This window comes from Engystomops pustulosus, chromosome 5 (assembly GCF_040894005.1).
Source record: "Engystomops pustulosus chromosome 5, aEngPut4.maternal, whole genome shotgun sequence".
NCBI lineage: Eukaryota > Metazoa > Chordata > Amphibia > Anura > Leptodactylidae > Engystomops > Engystomops pustulosus.
The window spans coordinates 59,113,020-59,128,915 of record NC_092415.1 but is presented as its reverse complement, the minus strand read 5'-3'; the positions used below and the strand labels follow the sequence as shown (position 1 = coordinate 59,128,915).

Here is a 15,896-nt window from a genome sequence, read left to right as displayed (position 1 = left end):
GCAATCGTTATCCTGCTGTGATGGACAGAGCTCTGTCCTAATCAACGGGTCCAGAATATCTCTGTTACATATACATGTAGGTCACAGCTAGTACATCGACGGTTTTATTCTCTACTGGCTCTATTCACGTAGCTCGTGCGTCTGGGTTCCTGCATCCGTCACTTCCCCACTGAGGTCCACCGGAGTTCACCTTCTTCATCCTAGTGCTTGTAAGTGGGTGTAAGTGGGAAATGTTGAATCCTGCGCATAGTCCGAATCCGTCAGGCTGGCTGTATACTACATGGGGACAGGCTGGGCTGGCTGTATACTATACGGGGGCAGACTGGCTGTATACTACATGGGGGCAGGCTGGGCTGGCTGTATACTACTGGGGGCAGGCTGGGCTGGCTGTATACTACTGGGGCAGGCTGGGCAGGCTGTATACTAGAAGGGGCAGGCTGGGCTGGCTGTATACTAGAAGGGGCAGGCTGGGCTGGCTGTATACTAGAAGGGGCAGGCTGGGCTGGCTATATACTACTGGGGGCAGGCTGGCTATATACTACTGGGGGCTTGCTGGCTATATACTGGGGGGGTCCGTGATCAATGCATTTCCCACCCTCGGCTTATACTCGAGTCAATAGGTTTTCCCAGTTTTTGGTGGTAAAATTAGGGGTCTTGGCTTATACTCGGGTTGGCTTATACAGTATTTTAATCTCCTAAAATCAGGAATTTAGTTCCTGCAGCCGATTAGAGAGCAGAGGTAAATGTATAGAGGGCAGAATGTCTTATATCTATGCTAAATTGGGCTGGGATCTTGGGCAGCCATCTCATAGATTTTATATTTCACAATAATATACCGTATTTTTCGGACTATAAGGCGCACTTAAAAACCTAAGATTTCCTTAGAAATCCAAAGTGCGCTTTATAGTCCGGTGCGCATTATATATGAAGGCCGACTACTGCTCCGGGCCACGGCAGACCAGAGCCGCGGCTGCGACCCTGCATGGCCAGCAGTACTAGAGGAGGACTCGGCAGCTACTGGAGGAGGCAAGGCGGAGGAGGGCAGCAGACCCTACTTACACCGCTGGAGATCTGCTGGCACAGGGTACGGGAACTGCAGACCACGCGGCACAAACAGGCTCCCTTAGCGCAAACCAACATAGCACGAACCAACTTCTGCCTTCTAACCATCTCCCTGTGTGACCGCTCACCTCTGCTCCGCGGCTATTCAGGGTGCTGACAGTTGCCGGGTCTGTGGAGAGTAGCTTTAACAGAGCTGGTTGCGACCTCTCCGCTCGGCATCCAAACCACGCCCCCGGACCTCCTTCTAACCCTGCGCCTTATAGTCCGGTGCGCCTTATATATGCAACTATATGCACGTAGCCGGCCTTTATTCATAATGCGTCTTATAGTCCGGTGCGCCTTATCATCCGGAAAATACGGTACATGAAAAGCTTCAGCATTCTCAACATGGTTCCTAATTACAGTATTCCAAATTTTCATTCTTTGATTAAGCCAATTTGTGACCAAATCAAAGTTTTACTACCTCTCAGTAGCACGTTATCTAGAAAAATCAGGCAATGTTTTGATGTTTCTATATTACTATAAATCAAAATTATGAAAAAAAGAATGTAATCAGGATGCTACGTTCCCTGACAGAATTCAGATTGCCTCGGAATTACTACCTGTATTCCGTGTGTCTGAATTTTATATTATGACGACAGGCAGTCAGACAAGTCAGCAAAAATAATTGTATTTTCTTGTGAAACAAAGTTATGGAAACTCCATGTAATCTTATATGCCAGACAAGACTACTCACTAGGAAAAGAAAAATGTTTCCCTGTCTCATCTAGTTATAGAGTGCATGGAAGGATGCCAATGAAATAAAAGTGATAGAGAAAAATTACCTAAGACTATATATTTCTTTGGACAGTAAACAGTTTAAGTTAGAGAGAATGAAAACTCTTATCATCACAGATCATTTTAGTCATTTACATACAGAAATGTGTCACTGTAAAATGCAAATTATAATAATAATTAGTCTTCACTCTGTACCTTCATTTCAGGTGAGAGAGGGGGATAGGTCATCGTCCTAACAAAAACTCCTTGATATATTATGTGTTCTTCTATGTGTTCCCTGGCAGATCGACAAAGTTCTCATGTGTTTAATCGGTTAATGTCAACGTTATCAATGAAAATAGCAGCTTCACTAATAATTCACATACTTGCTCAGGTTCCTGAGGACAGGGTTTGGAAAGTACTATGTCATAATGTATTTTCCACACAAACTTATGGCAAAATGAAAAGTACATGTTGACAGACAGAACATTTGAAGCCAATATAAAGTGACCCATTTAAATTGCACACCTAAATACAGCGATAACATTCACAGAATACAAGTATAAAAACAGAAGTATGTTGTAAGTTCACACATTTAATGCAAATGGTATGGATTTTTGCTTCAGTGCTGGCATATGACTGTGCCAGATGGACAGGGTTTTTATGACTTTTTTATGGAAGCATCTGTGGCTGGCTCTTATGAAGTTATGCTTAGGTTTTTATTTTGGAATGTCAGAGGATTTCATACACATACTTTCCTCTTTGGAATTAATCTATGGATCCAGACTACTAGATATAATGTCACTATATGCACTATGTACACTACCGCTTAAAAGTTTGGGGTCACTTAAAAATGTCCTTATTTTTTTAAAGAAAAGCACATTTTCTTTCAATTAAGCAACATCTCATGCTCAGTGAGGTGCATGGAGAGGGTTCATGCGCTGAGCCCCCTCCATAGCCGGTAAGTCTTTGCTGCATATTGCAGCAAAGGCTTACCGGTAACACCCACGATCGCTCCCGGCGGCTTCAAAAAGATGGCAGCGCATGACGATAAGGCTTAACTAGACTTTACTAATTCCCTATGCTGTACTGAGGAGACCCAATCAGATTGAACTCTGCTGCCTACAGTCAGGAGTCTGTTCCTTCTGGAATAGATATACTGGTTTGGTATTAATCCTGCATCATGTCACAAGGCCTTACAAGGTAGCTAAAAAGCGTGGTTTTCCTTATCCCATCCTGGAAAACCTATTTGCATATTTTTCCAGAATCCACTAGTGGAGCATCCATGGCTATAAGACTCCACACGCCTACACTTATAGGCAGTCTCTGTGTGGAGAACTCTTATTTCTCTATCCCTCATAGATGTCATTTATAGATATCCCATTTCTATCTATCTACCTATTGATCTCTAATTTCTGCCTATCATTCTCTCTATACCTCCCAATAATCCATCATCTATTTTTCGATTTGCATATCTATATTTTAACTATTTATGTATATTTCTTCATTTAAAAAAACTGTAAAAAGTTTACTATCAGTCCCCAATGACTACAATAAAAAAGATAACCTAAAGGGGTTGTCCAAGGGTATAAAAAAAGACCGGGAGGGGGCAGGTAAAACAAAATAAATGTACTTACCTCCCGGTAACTCCCGGCGTTCAGCACTGCGATCTCTCGGCTCCATGCCCCATGTAAACAAGTAAGGTGGGAGTAGTCGGCCAAAGGCTGAGCGCATTGCAGCTTCCGCGTCCTGTTTGTTTACATGGGGCACGGACTGAGAAATCCGATAGGAATTATTTTTTTTTCAACGGAAAAAAGTACTTCAAGCTCAAAGTAATTTTATCCGTCCTAAAAAATGGAAGAAAAACTGATTACTCTCTAAAGGGTGACATTAAAATTTACATTGACTTCAAGGGATTTATGATGGATCCATTTAATTTCAGTTCCTTACTTTTTTAATCGAAAGTTAGAAACGGAAATGTGAACGGTAGTGTAAGTGCAATGAAGGTTTAAAGAGGACCTGTCACCCCCCCCCCAAAAAAAAAATACCCCCACCAAATATGTCCTCCCTTATCCTCTCCCCAGCTCCTTCATATTTATTCAAATTTATGTTTGTAAAGGTGGTTTTAATCGATCTGGCCAACACACCCCATCCACGCCCCTGTCAGTCAGCACTGTCAGTGCGCCACATTGCAGAAAGCCAGCAGCGATTGCGCAGCGCATGCGCTGCTGCCGGCGATTCTCATGAATATGGCCGACTGCCAGGGGACAGAATACAAGGATCCGGCTTTTTATTTGGTAAGAGGTCTGATCGATTAAAACTACCTTTGCAAACATAGATTTTAATAAAAATTGAATAAATATAAAGGGGCTGGGGAGCGGATTAGGGGGGCATATTTGGTGGGGGTATATTTGAGGGGTGACAGGTCCTCTTTAACATGTTACCTAAAAATCCCATTGACATCAATGTAAATTTTTGTCATCCGTTATGTTAGCTTTAGGGCTCATTCACACGGCCATTCTTGGGGACGTACATGCGGCCATATATACGTCCCCATAGACGGCAATGGCAGCCCTGCGGCGGTACGGTGCCACATCTCCAGCACATGGTGGTATGCCCACACCGCAGGCATTCCGCGTGTGAATGAACCCTTAGGCCGCGGTCACACGTACCGATACACGTCTGTTCATAACGCGACGCTAGCGCACAGGGGGAGGTCCTCGGCCCGAACGCACATGCGTTTCCAGAGAAACGCATTCAATCGGCTTAACAATCGCATGCGTTGAAACACATGTTCGGGCCGAGGACCTCCCCCTGTGCGCTAGCGTTGCGTTATGACGGACGCCTAGCGGTACGTGTGATCGCGGCCTTAGGCGGGGATCCGTTATCCACTGCATTTTTTTTAGACATAAAAAAATTACAGAGGCTGCAGTACTTTTCCTCCTCTTGAAAAAACCGCATGGATAACGTCTCCCTGCATAAACTGACCATAACGGATGACATAAAATGTACATTACACGTTGAACCATCATTCTTTACTTTTTTAACGGAGGTAAGTAACGGTAGTGTGAATTTAGCCGTTCATGTATGTCACGTTACACCCTCCCTGGAGCCTGTGTATGCGGTGTGTAGCCTCTCCTGAGGTAAGAGCAGGCAGGCGGCCATGTTGCGGGACACGCGCCTCTCCCCGGCCCCTCCCCTCAGAGCTGGGAGCACAGGAGGAGGGGGAGGAGCACCAGGGGAGGAGGAGGAGGCTCGGCACCAGTGATACCAGCAGCCGGCGGGTGTGCACGGTACGTGTGCTGTGCCGCCGCTCCCTTCTCTCCTCCTCCCTCCCGCCCCTGGAGCCGCTGTGTGGAGAGGGATCCTGGATGTGTCACCAGCCTGTGATTCCTGCAGGAGGAGGGAAGAGATCAAAGTGCACGGCCCCGGGCTCCGGGAGAGACATGCAGTGAGCGCTGCCCGGCCCGGGCTTCTCATGGCCGCCGCCCCCGCATCTCCCGGCGTCACCCTGTGAGGAGAAAGTAACTTATGTGAGCGGCTTGGAGCAGAGCCAGGTGAGAGCAGAACCGGGCGGCACCGGGGGTCCCGTGTGAACAGAGCTGTGTATGTGCCTGTGCTGGGCAGGGATCGGAAATCCCAGGACTAGGCCCCGCATCCCCCACCCCTTCCCCGCTCTTCCTTCCTGATCCAGCCTCAGGAAAGCCGCGGCTCGCCCGGGTTCTGCGGGGCCGGGGCACAACTTCAGCCGAGTTCTGGGCCCGAGCCCAAGTTGTGGCGGTGCCGGCTACCTGTGACCCCGGCCCGGGCTGTGCCGGCTACCTGTGACCCCGGGCTGTGCTAGGGCATCCCCCTGACATCTGGCAGCCGCCTTCCCTAGTGTAGGCCTCGGTGTAGCATTGTGCTATAGGAAGCTTCACTGACACATTGTGCTGCTTGTAGCACCTAGACTTATTGGCTTCTTCAGGCTGTGTTCACATTGTGGTTCTGTTTCGCCATCATAATGATAGAAAGCCCAATGTATCAATGCTTTATTTTCCACCAGTTGCACAAAAAGTTTTGTGTGAATGGCAGCTTTTCACCCCCATTGTCACTTTCCATAAAGAGGTGATGGGGCGATGGGAGCCCTGGGGACAGCTCCCTGCCGGGTGTATGATTAATTTCATGACCAGAATCTCTAGTAAAAATGATCTATAATATCAAGACTGATGAGCCGAGTCTTCAGACCCCCACTAGTGAGTGGTGAGACATTTGACTGTCCTTAGGGTGGGTGATTAATGGGTGGAGGTCAGGCACCTAGCACCCCAGGTCATGGGCCATACGTACTTGAATGCTGCAGTATTAAGCACAACCATTGTAGGAAGTGAGCAGACCACGGTGAACATCTATCCTGGAAAACCCCTGAACTGACGCCTTTCATTTATTATACATAGGCCCTGGATGCAGACAAGAAAGAAGTTAGGCTTGCCTTTCTGTGGTGTTTTGTCGCTGTGGCTCTCATCACCTCCGCTCTCTGTATGTAGGCTGCTAGCACACTGACGTATGACCGCCCAGGCGAGCATACATCCGTGCGCTGGATAGGCGGATGCATAAGCACTACCTCTCCATAGTGAGGCATGGTGCCCTGCCGTACGTACAGGGAAAGATGGAACACTCTCTTCTTGCTGCGACGTGTGCCACTGCCCGGCAGTTGGGTGCCTTAGGTATCTTTGGGTGCGTATATATTTGCAGTCAGATATACGCCCCCAGAGCCTTAGTGTAAAAGGGGCCAGAAACTGGCAGAGGCTGCAGCAGGTGCTATGGTTGTGTCCACTGAGCCCCCATCTAAATACTGAGACCACTAGACAGCGCTGGACCAGAGCGCCATAGAAATGACTATGGAAATGGATAAAATAATTTTTTAGGTGCTGGATACTATTATTTTACATTCTTAACTTTCCTCTGTGTCTTGGGTGAGCCATCGCTAATGGCTTTTGAATAGACCTGTGTGACTTGTGTCTATTATTTTGCTAGGTGATAGATATTGAAGACTGATTGGTAGGAGTGCGACGTCCCCGCTGATCCATGTTCTGTTGTGCATGTGCTCTATCAGCCATATTTGTCTAAAGCTATAGGCCCAGGAATACAATGAAAGGTTACCTGGGGTTTTGCTAATGTCCCATAAGAGGTTAACAGCGCTGCCATTGGAAGAGGAAATAAATCCAGTAATCCTGCTTTTGACCCTCTTCCACATGAATAGTTATAGAGAAGGAGGAGGAAAGGAATTCATTCACAGGCTCCCCCCTCCCTCCTCTCACATCCTTTCATACAAACGCACTGCTGTCCTGTCTGCTGATAGCTCACAACAACTGCTCAGAAGAGCTCAGTGGCTTCTTTCTTCTCCCGGACTTACTGAATGATTGAAGAGGACAGCGTGAACATGTTTGTGTGTACACCGAGGTGCACTGGGACTTGTCTTAAGGTTCACCTCTAGTGAACCCTAGATTATATACCTGGAGTAACGGGGCTAGCGGGTGACCACTCCAGGCCATGTGTTCCAACACCGAGAAAATTCACCCATAGTCAAGACCACCTTGTGCACGTTCACACATGAGCGCCACCGCTGGTTCCTGGTGTCGGAAGCAATTCCTGCATATGTGGCTTCTGGTCATCTGGGATCCCAATCCTATTGTAGTCATTGGCTGAACAGGGCAGGTAAAATCTTGGAGCTATTCAGGAGGAAGGGGATATTGGGGACAGTGTTTTGTTGTCATAAACTGGTGAGCACTCTTTAGTGTCCATAATGACGTCTATCACAGGAAGTTGGCACCCGGCAGTGGACATGTTGATCGGTGTAGAAGTGATTTCTGCTCCAGCTTGTCCCAGGCCACCTGTAGTGTGTGATGTGCACATGGTTATACTAGGTCGGACTATAGTTCAGGCCTGTGCAGGTGGACCCACCACATCCACATCCATCACATTCCTGATGTCTCACATTTCACTGCCAGGTTATTGTTTCAGGACAGAATCTTTTGAAGGTGGGTTCTTGATGGAAAATATTTCATGGTAATACATCTTTAGCCTGTAACAAGACATAAGTACCCCTATTGAATTGCAGCTTTAGGCAACCCACCCTGACAGGTACATGATGGGTCTACAGCTGCTCATTGTGTCCTTCAACAAAGCACAGAAGGAGCCAGCGGGACAATGGTAAGAACTTTGAAGTACATGAAAAGAAAAGCACCTGACTTGTTAGGTGCGCCGGTGACCTGGGCTTTCCTTCTGTTACATATTTTTACACAAGGCTTTCCTGTTTATTCTTAGTGCATTTTATAACGGAACAAATGCTGTGCAGACTCAGGAGCCTCTGTCCGAAATAAACGCCAGTAAAGCCTGATGTATTCTAGCATATTCACACACAGGCCCCTCCTCATTGTGATTTGGAGATGCAGTTGTTAGTGACTTCAAATTTGCACTTATGGAACTGACGTTGGACTGTATGAGGCTATTTAGTGGCCTTCTAATAGTGATGGGACCAGCTATGATTAGACACTTGTTGGCAATGGCGCTATTATCCTTTAGTTAAAATAACCAGGGATGACTTGCCTCTCCAAAGTGGTTGACGTTTGAAGAGGATGTATTCCTGGAGTAGTGTGATAGCGATGACACCCCCCCCCCCCCCCCACTCTGTGATTGGTCAGATCAGGTAACATGGATTTGTGGTAGTCAAGCATAGGGACACGTTGCCTTACTACCGTACATGGTCTTTATTGATCTACTGCTTTTATTGGGTGTTAGGTCACGAGCTAGATTTTATGTTTAATTTCCAGTCACTGTATCTATGACAGATTACATGGAGTGAAATGGGCTACATGTGGTGGGTGATGGAGGGAACAGATGGCCCATTTATGTCAGAGCCGAAGAGTATGGATATATTGAAAAGTGTGGATGTTCCCGGGATCCCAGCCAACTAATCAGAATTTTCCCATTTCCACTACCTGGAGATCACCCTGCACCATTGCAGATACGTGTACAGGAGGTTGACTATCTCTTACACCATCTGGGATGAATTGGATCTGGCTAAATGTTTCTGCAGCACCCAATTATAGAAAACGGTGCTAAATTAATTGCTGAGAAGCCCCCCACCCCAAAGTACTGATCAGGGGTCTCCTGTGACTTCTTATTGGGTATATTCAATATATGAATATTAGATGCCTCGCTGGGCTACAAATAACCCCTGTATGTGCGACTATTTAGTCAGCTGTATATTTCCTGCAGTAACAGGACAAGATATCCTTCTCCCAGGCAGGGTGTGGAGTTCCTGCTCATTTTCCTGCTTGCTCATGGTACAGCTTTGTGTGCTGACGGATGTGCTCTGTTCTATGTAACAGACTAAAACTGGATGACATTTCTTATGTTGTCTCTGGACTAACGCATGTTTCTGGCCATGAAGTACACAACTTTCTGGTTCCACCTTGTTTATGTTGTAGCTTTGTGCTTTTGTTTCCGCCCTGGCTCTGTTTATTCTTTGCTTAGACGCAGCAGTTTGTTCCTACTTTATTGTAATTGGGTATTTTTCAGGGGGGTTTTTTTCTCTTCCCATTGTCTAGGTGCTGATTAAAATTAATCATATATTTTAAGGGAACCTGCCATCAGGATTGCACATTTTCACCTATTGACAGGTTCCCTTACCCTTTTAAATACTGTTCCGCAATCTGCTTCTAATTTAAAGGGAACATGCTACCAGAGACCTCATTTTTACTAAAGACAGGTTACAGAAGCCCATTACACCTGCAGTGAAAATATGTCCTTCTGCTTTCTCTAAGCATTTGCATTACAATATAATTGTGTTATAACTTGCACCCTGACAGAATCCTCCGTGTAGTCCCAGGGGTTGGGCTTTGGTTTGGATGCATTTAAAAAAAAAAAAACATGTGACTTGTCTGTGCTGCAGACTCCTCAGTTCTCAGCCCCATCTTTGTGCTCCTGTACAGCTCCTCCCTCTCCCACTGATGTCAGCTCATCAGGCTCCAAACAGCAATCAGCTCATCAGGCTGTGACCTCTGTATAGGAGCAGGAGGGAGGAGCCTCCTATGAGGTCAAAAAAGACCAAGTAAACAATGTATGCTTATCTTGATGAAAAGCTCTTTGTACAAAAGGACAATTGTCATTTTATATTCACTTATGCCAAGGGTTAGATGCTACAAAACTCGTCTAAAAATGTATATGATTTATCAGTGACTGGTGCTGGCTGATACACATTGAATAAACTCTCTAAGGCTCTTTACACACAAATGTATGCTCCTGCCGGGCCGGACCCAGGTGTAGCATATGTTCGAGTGGAGAAGTGAGCGCTGCTCAGCCTTGGCTTCTCCTTAAGGAGGTGTGCTGCTGGGCCGTATTTACGGCTAAAGATGGAGCACGCTCTATTGGCACAACATGGTGACACGTGTATTCACGGTACAATGCGAGCCACCATGTACTCTTATGGCGGCCTTTGTACTGCTAGCATACGACCCCCATATGCAGTCATGTGCAACGATATTATAAATTTGTTGTAAAGTGCACAGCATGTAAGCTCAAATTTAAAGGGGCTTTGTAGCAGTTGCCCCTGATGGCCTTTTCTCAGTACACGTCATTATTAGTTGATCTGTGGAAGCAGTGACCCAGCCCCCACTCCTATGAGCTGCTTGGTGCAGTATGAGAGCCCATGAAGCTGGATGGAGTTGGCTGCTCCTCCCTGTTGAGGCTGATGCCATCAGGCCAGTCTGAAAGTAAATGGGAGTCACAGTTGTAGTTACAGTTACAAGGGACACAGAGCTTACTGCTTTTGGCTCTGAGTGCTCTGTTATGGCAGTGCCAGGGCTCCTGGAAAACCACCTTTATGCCAGTTGTCTTTGTAAATTTGACCCATTATGTCTCGGGAAGCATCCAACCTGTCCACTGGCTTTGACATCCTGTCAGTAATGTTAGTACAAAATAGCAGAGGAGCGGCACATGAATGTCTTTGAAAACTGCAGATTCCAAGACTTCCTTCCTCCTCTTCCAGGCGGATTGCTAGATGTATACAATAGACATGAAGGCCACTTCTTGTAAAAGCCTAAAACTTGCCAAAGGGATCTAGAAAAATTCCTGCTTTTTGGAACTGTATGTGGACGTGCTCCATGATTTCTCATGGCTTCCTTTTACTGTGATATGAATTACACCTTGGATAGTTGGTTTTTTTTCCCCAAATATTCCTTAAACGTGCAGTAAGCTGGGCCAAGAGGGCAGGATTATCTATGGATGAGTAGTCGTCGCTACTTCCGTGATGCTGTTCTTTTAGTTATTCACATAGTAGCTGTGAATTTATAAAACTTTGTTTCTGGGAACTCCACAGTATCATTTTGTATAACCTTAAAGGGGTTTCTAGTATTAGTAAAACACCCGTAGCTTTAGCACCCCAGCTTTCTACAGGTTGTGTTGTATTGAAGCTTCAGAGCAGCACCTCCTCAGTCTCCTGCTCTTATAATGTAGGAACACAGACCAAATTCATAAGATCGGCTTCACCTCTGCTCCAAAGTCTTTCACATGAAAGTTTCTATTCAGGTTGTGATAATGTATTTGACAACTTTCCGTATTGACAGAGTGAGGACAAATGGTGTTTGCTCTTGGCCGGTAGCAGGTAATCTCTAGTTGGACATGTACTTTGGACTTTTCTTATATGCTAATACGTTAGGTTGTCATATGTTACTTCCATGTTGTCATTGTGTTATTAGCTGAGGTCATTGAGTGATAAGTGCTGGCTGTGGTCAGTGAGCGAAGCTTAGGTCCTTAGCTATGATTACTCCTGGTATACATTAACTATATAGATAATCCACCCGAGAGCCGCTCACTCCAATACAGAGTGCCACTCGTAGAAAAGTCACACTGTTCTGTTCTACCCCCCCATGACCCCTTTTAAGTATTAGTACAAAGACATTTTGGTATTATAATTGCATTGTTTTCCAAAGGGAACTCAACCCTATATCTTTAGTTTTGTGTAGAACTTCTATATACCATGCCTGTGTGTGGTTTTTTGTTTTTTTTCCCCCTCTTTCTTTCTGCAATTGTGATGTTTTACATGATCAGATCTACATCTTTATGACTAAGCCCCAATTACTAGAATAAAAGAATTCAGCACTGAGGGGTCACCCCAGTCACTTGGTCTTGTCACACAGACTCCTTGTCTTTGAGTAGCACTTCCTGCAGTTAATGTTTTTGTGTGGTGTCTTTTGTTTTTGCAGCGTTAATTGTGAGTTTGTACAAATGTCATTGCTATTTATAGGCGCAAACCCTTATTAACATTTAATTTGATTTACGGATAATTGTGACGGCGTGAACAATTGTGCATTAAACCAGCACAAAAATGCTCTTCTCGCTTCTAAAAAAGAAAAGCTCAGCATTGTGGGGAAGAACAAACCGAAAATGTATCATTAGGCAATTAAATTGGTAAATTGAATGTGTATCTTTTTGGCAGTAGCTCTTAAAGGGAGTCTACCAGCTCCCAAATTACCATCATTTTGTCGGTGTCTGTGAATGATAGATGGCTAGAGAACAGAAGCGGGAGGTCTATGGACCCCTGATAACCAGCAAACGGAAGGTTATTCTGTTGATGGGGGATGACTTCACAACTTTGGACAACTGCTTTAAAGAGGGCTCTATAGAAGCCTGAACCCAATGGTTACAGCACCAAGGAGGTGAGGCCTAGATTCTCATCAGAACTCTAGTGAGACATATAGATCTCAGGATATGGCTGGTAGTAGCCAAACCATATCTTGTATGCCCTTGGCTACTGTAGTGCCTACATGCCAGACTGAGGTACATCTTTAGCAAAGTAAAAGGATTAAGTTGTGCTTTGTTGTAATTTGGAAAAACCCCATAAGGGAAATCTACCATCAAAATCAATCATGATAAACTAGGGATATGTACTGTGGTAATCTTATATTTATTATCCATGATCACAGAGATTGCTCTTGTAACGGCCCCCTGAGCCCTTCTGGCACATTAATATCATTTTGAAAGTTGATATTAGAAGGAACAAGGCCATGTATAACAATAATAAAGATTAGCAGTCACTGTGCCTGGATCTATGAGTAAGTGCCCCTGATTTATCCATTCTTTTTTATTAGATTTCCTTAAGGCTTTAATAGTAAATGTTTGGTATTGCTGCAATTTATTGAGAAAAAGCAAAGCTTGGGCTAAAATGGAATGGGAAATGTCAAAAATAATCCACCTTCTAGATCCACTTCTGGATATGGCACAAATACAGTAGCTGCAGGACACAGGTAAAATAGGCTTAATCCACTGTGCAGATATGTGGCAGTGAATAGGTGACATTTCCGCGAATTAGAAAGGTATGACCTGATTAGTAAAAATGCTACGTAAAAATAGCCACGCTAATACCCAGAAGTTTTAAGAAATTTCTTGAACGGACACCATTGCGATACCAGAATCAGTGGCCCCGTTTCTGAAGGACGCTGCAAATGCTTCTGTGTGACCCGCCCCAGAGGTCTGGCTGCAGCCGCTATACAAGGAAGGAGACTTATTGCTCTCTTATTTCTCATCAAATTGACAGATCTCACAGATTGTTCCAGATCTCAGAAAATCGCATGTAACATTTATAAGCCGGTTAATATGCCTCACACATGGCCAAACAGAAGGTACAAACTGCACCGAGGATTTTAAGTAGAACCTATTTACATTTTATAGGATTTGCTGGATTAGGGATTATCATGGGGTTAGGAGTACGGTAGTTATTTTTCTGGTGTAGGGAATAATACAGCAAAACAACATCATCAGCTACAAGGGTCAAAAAACGGGATCAGAAGATTCCATTATACTTTGTCTTTTGAAGTGATCCCTCTTTCACACACATTTGAGGGATGGATCTTCACAGTACACTTTCTCTCCATGTTCCTTTTCTGGTTCTGACATGGAAACACTGAGCCGTATACTGTCGCGTAATAATGGCATGAGGCATGCTCATGTAAAAGGTTACAGAGCGCAAGGTAATGCGCAGCTGCCTGCTTGTGCACCAGTTTTCTTTTTACATATTTCTCTGTTGGGTTACAATCATAGTATAACGGTGCCAGTGCTTGCTGGCTTGGTAAAAAGGAAACCAGCAGGTATTGCCCTGCCCTTGGTCCATCGAAGTTTGTTTTTTTTTTTTTTCTTAGGGGTTTTTAAATCTTGTTTTTCACCTCCGATGGTGTAAGATTAAAAAAAAAAAAAAACTACTTCTACTGGCCTTAGTCCTTATCCCTTGTTCATCCTGGCGCCCTGGTATAAAAAGGCTTAGCGGTACCGTATCTACATTGTCTATCAGGTTCTGCTCATATCTGTAGAGCACATTACCTCTGTATATGGTGACAAGAGGCCCTGTATTAAACAAAGGTAAGTATTAGTTCTTTATTATACGCCATCTGGGTCAAAAGTGAGAGAACTGGTGAACCTGAAAACCCCTTAAAGCAGTAGTTCACAACCTTTTGGTTATAATGTGGGCACTCAGACCAGTGATGGCGAACCTTTTAGAGACTAAGATGACCCCTGTGAAACGGTTGTTCAACTGGAAAAATGTTTGTGACCATCATGTTTGTGCTGCATGAAAGGAAATCTTCCATCAAAATCATGGATGGATAAACCAGGGATACTCATACATCCATACACTGTGACTGTGGTAATCTTCTTAATGTGTTATCCCTGGCCTCTTTTCTTCTAAAATCAACTTTTAAAAATTTGGTTATCCATGCTTGATTTTGATGGTAGATTTAAATGATCCAAAATGAAGTCTTCAAAATGAGTTCCCATACAGGGAAACTGGAAAATCATCCAGAAAATGTATGATATGCCCCCCACATACTATGCTGCTTTCACTTGTGCAAGGTCTGGAAACTAGGTTCAGGGAGTAAGAGTCCTCCTTGCCGAGACTTTGCCCATCAAGGCTGCCTTGAAGGTGTGTTTTAGATTTATAGCCATTAATGCATGACTAGAGGATTTTGGGAAATATGCTAATACGTTTTTCAGGGATAAGGAAAACAAGCTTGAAACTGTGCAGTCTACAACTGGGAATCTTCTTTTTTTTTTTTTTTTTTTTTTTGGGGGGGGGGTGGAGGGAGGGAATAGATATCCTAGTTTGGCTGTAATCCCACATTATTACACTTCTTAATAGTCATGCTTGATTTTATGGGGGCTACCTTACAAGGTAGCTAAGAGGCAATGTTTGTTATCCCATGCAGGATAATGTATTAGCAAATTTTCCAGTTCTAGTTTTCATTCTCTTAGAATTTCGAAAACTATACAAAAGTTCTCAGGTCCAGGTATAGATCCGGGTTCTATGTATACCAGAAAATTTGGACCTGTAGAATAAAACTGCTTTATTATCAAATAATTTTCTTGTTTTTAGATTCTTGTTTTTTTTCCCCCATCTAGTTACATTTTTATGTAGTTATGTAGTAATCTTTGACCTTTTACGGCAGAATTATTGGCAAACGCGTGATGACTCTTCTCATGCTGCTGTCAGCTTGTCAGTCTTAACGCGTTTCCAAGAACGTATTCCAGCCATAAATCTGGTTCCCATAGCAACCTCAATGCCTTTGCTATGCCGAGAAGTTTTGTATGATATCTTCATACAATATCGTTCCTATCGGCTGCTTGCTGTGCCCTTTTCATGTGCCAGGTAATTGTACTTTATTGCCATCAGTATGGTAACACTCAAACAGAATAAAAATGCTATAGTGTGGGATGTTCATGCAAAAGAGAATTTTTGTTTTTACCGTTTGGCTTTTGTTATTGAAGACTAAAAAATTGACCAGTGGAAAAACGCCAGATTTAATGGTGTCAGCTCTGTAGTAACTCGCAATAACTATGAGCAGATGTGCGTGGTCTTTCCGTGTATTTATCTTCTCACAGATGTCCAGAGTTTCTGCAGTTTTGAGGCTGACATCAGGACAGCATGGCTCCTTCTATGTTAATTATAATTTGTGTTCAGCACTTGAGAAAATGATGATCACTGACAATTGGGATTTAAAAAAAAAAAAAAAAAAGCCCCGGATGATGCATCAGAAGTTTCCAATCACACA

The 15,896-nt window shown here is 44.2% G+C and overlaps 1 protein-coding gene across 4 annotated transcripts in view; it reads left to right on the top strand.

Moving 5' to 3' along the window:
* Positions 1-5,031: 5,031 nt before the first annotated feature.
* Positions 5,032-15,896, top strand: part of YES1 (YES proto-oncogene 1, Src family tyrosine kinase) — a 31,875-nt gene continuing 21,010 nt past the window's right edge. For 2 of the 4 annotated variants that reach the window (XM_072152111.1, XM_072152112.1), the window contains exon 1: positions 5,032-5,375. The gene's annotated coding sequence lies outside the window, so the exon portion shown is untranslated. Of the gene's footprint in view, positions 5,376-15,449; positions 15,494-15,896 lie in introns of those variants that run through there. The other 2 variants (XM_072152114.1, XM_072152113.1) reach the window with 2 other exon arrangements.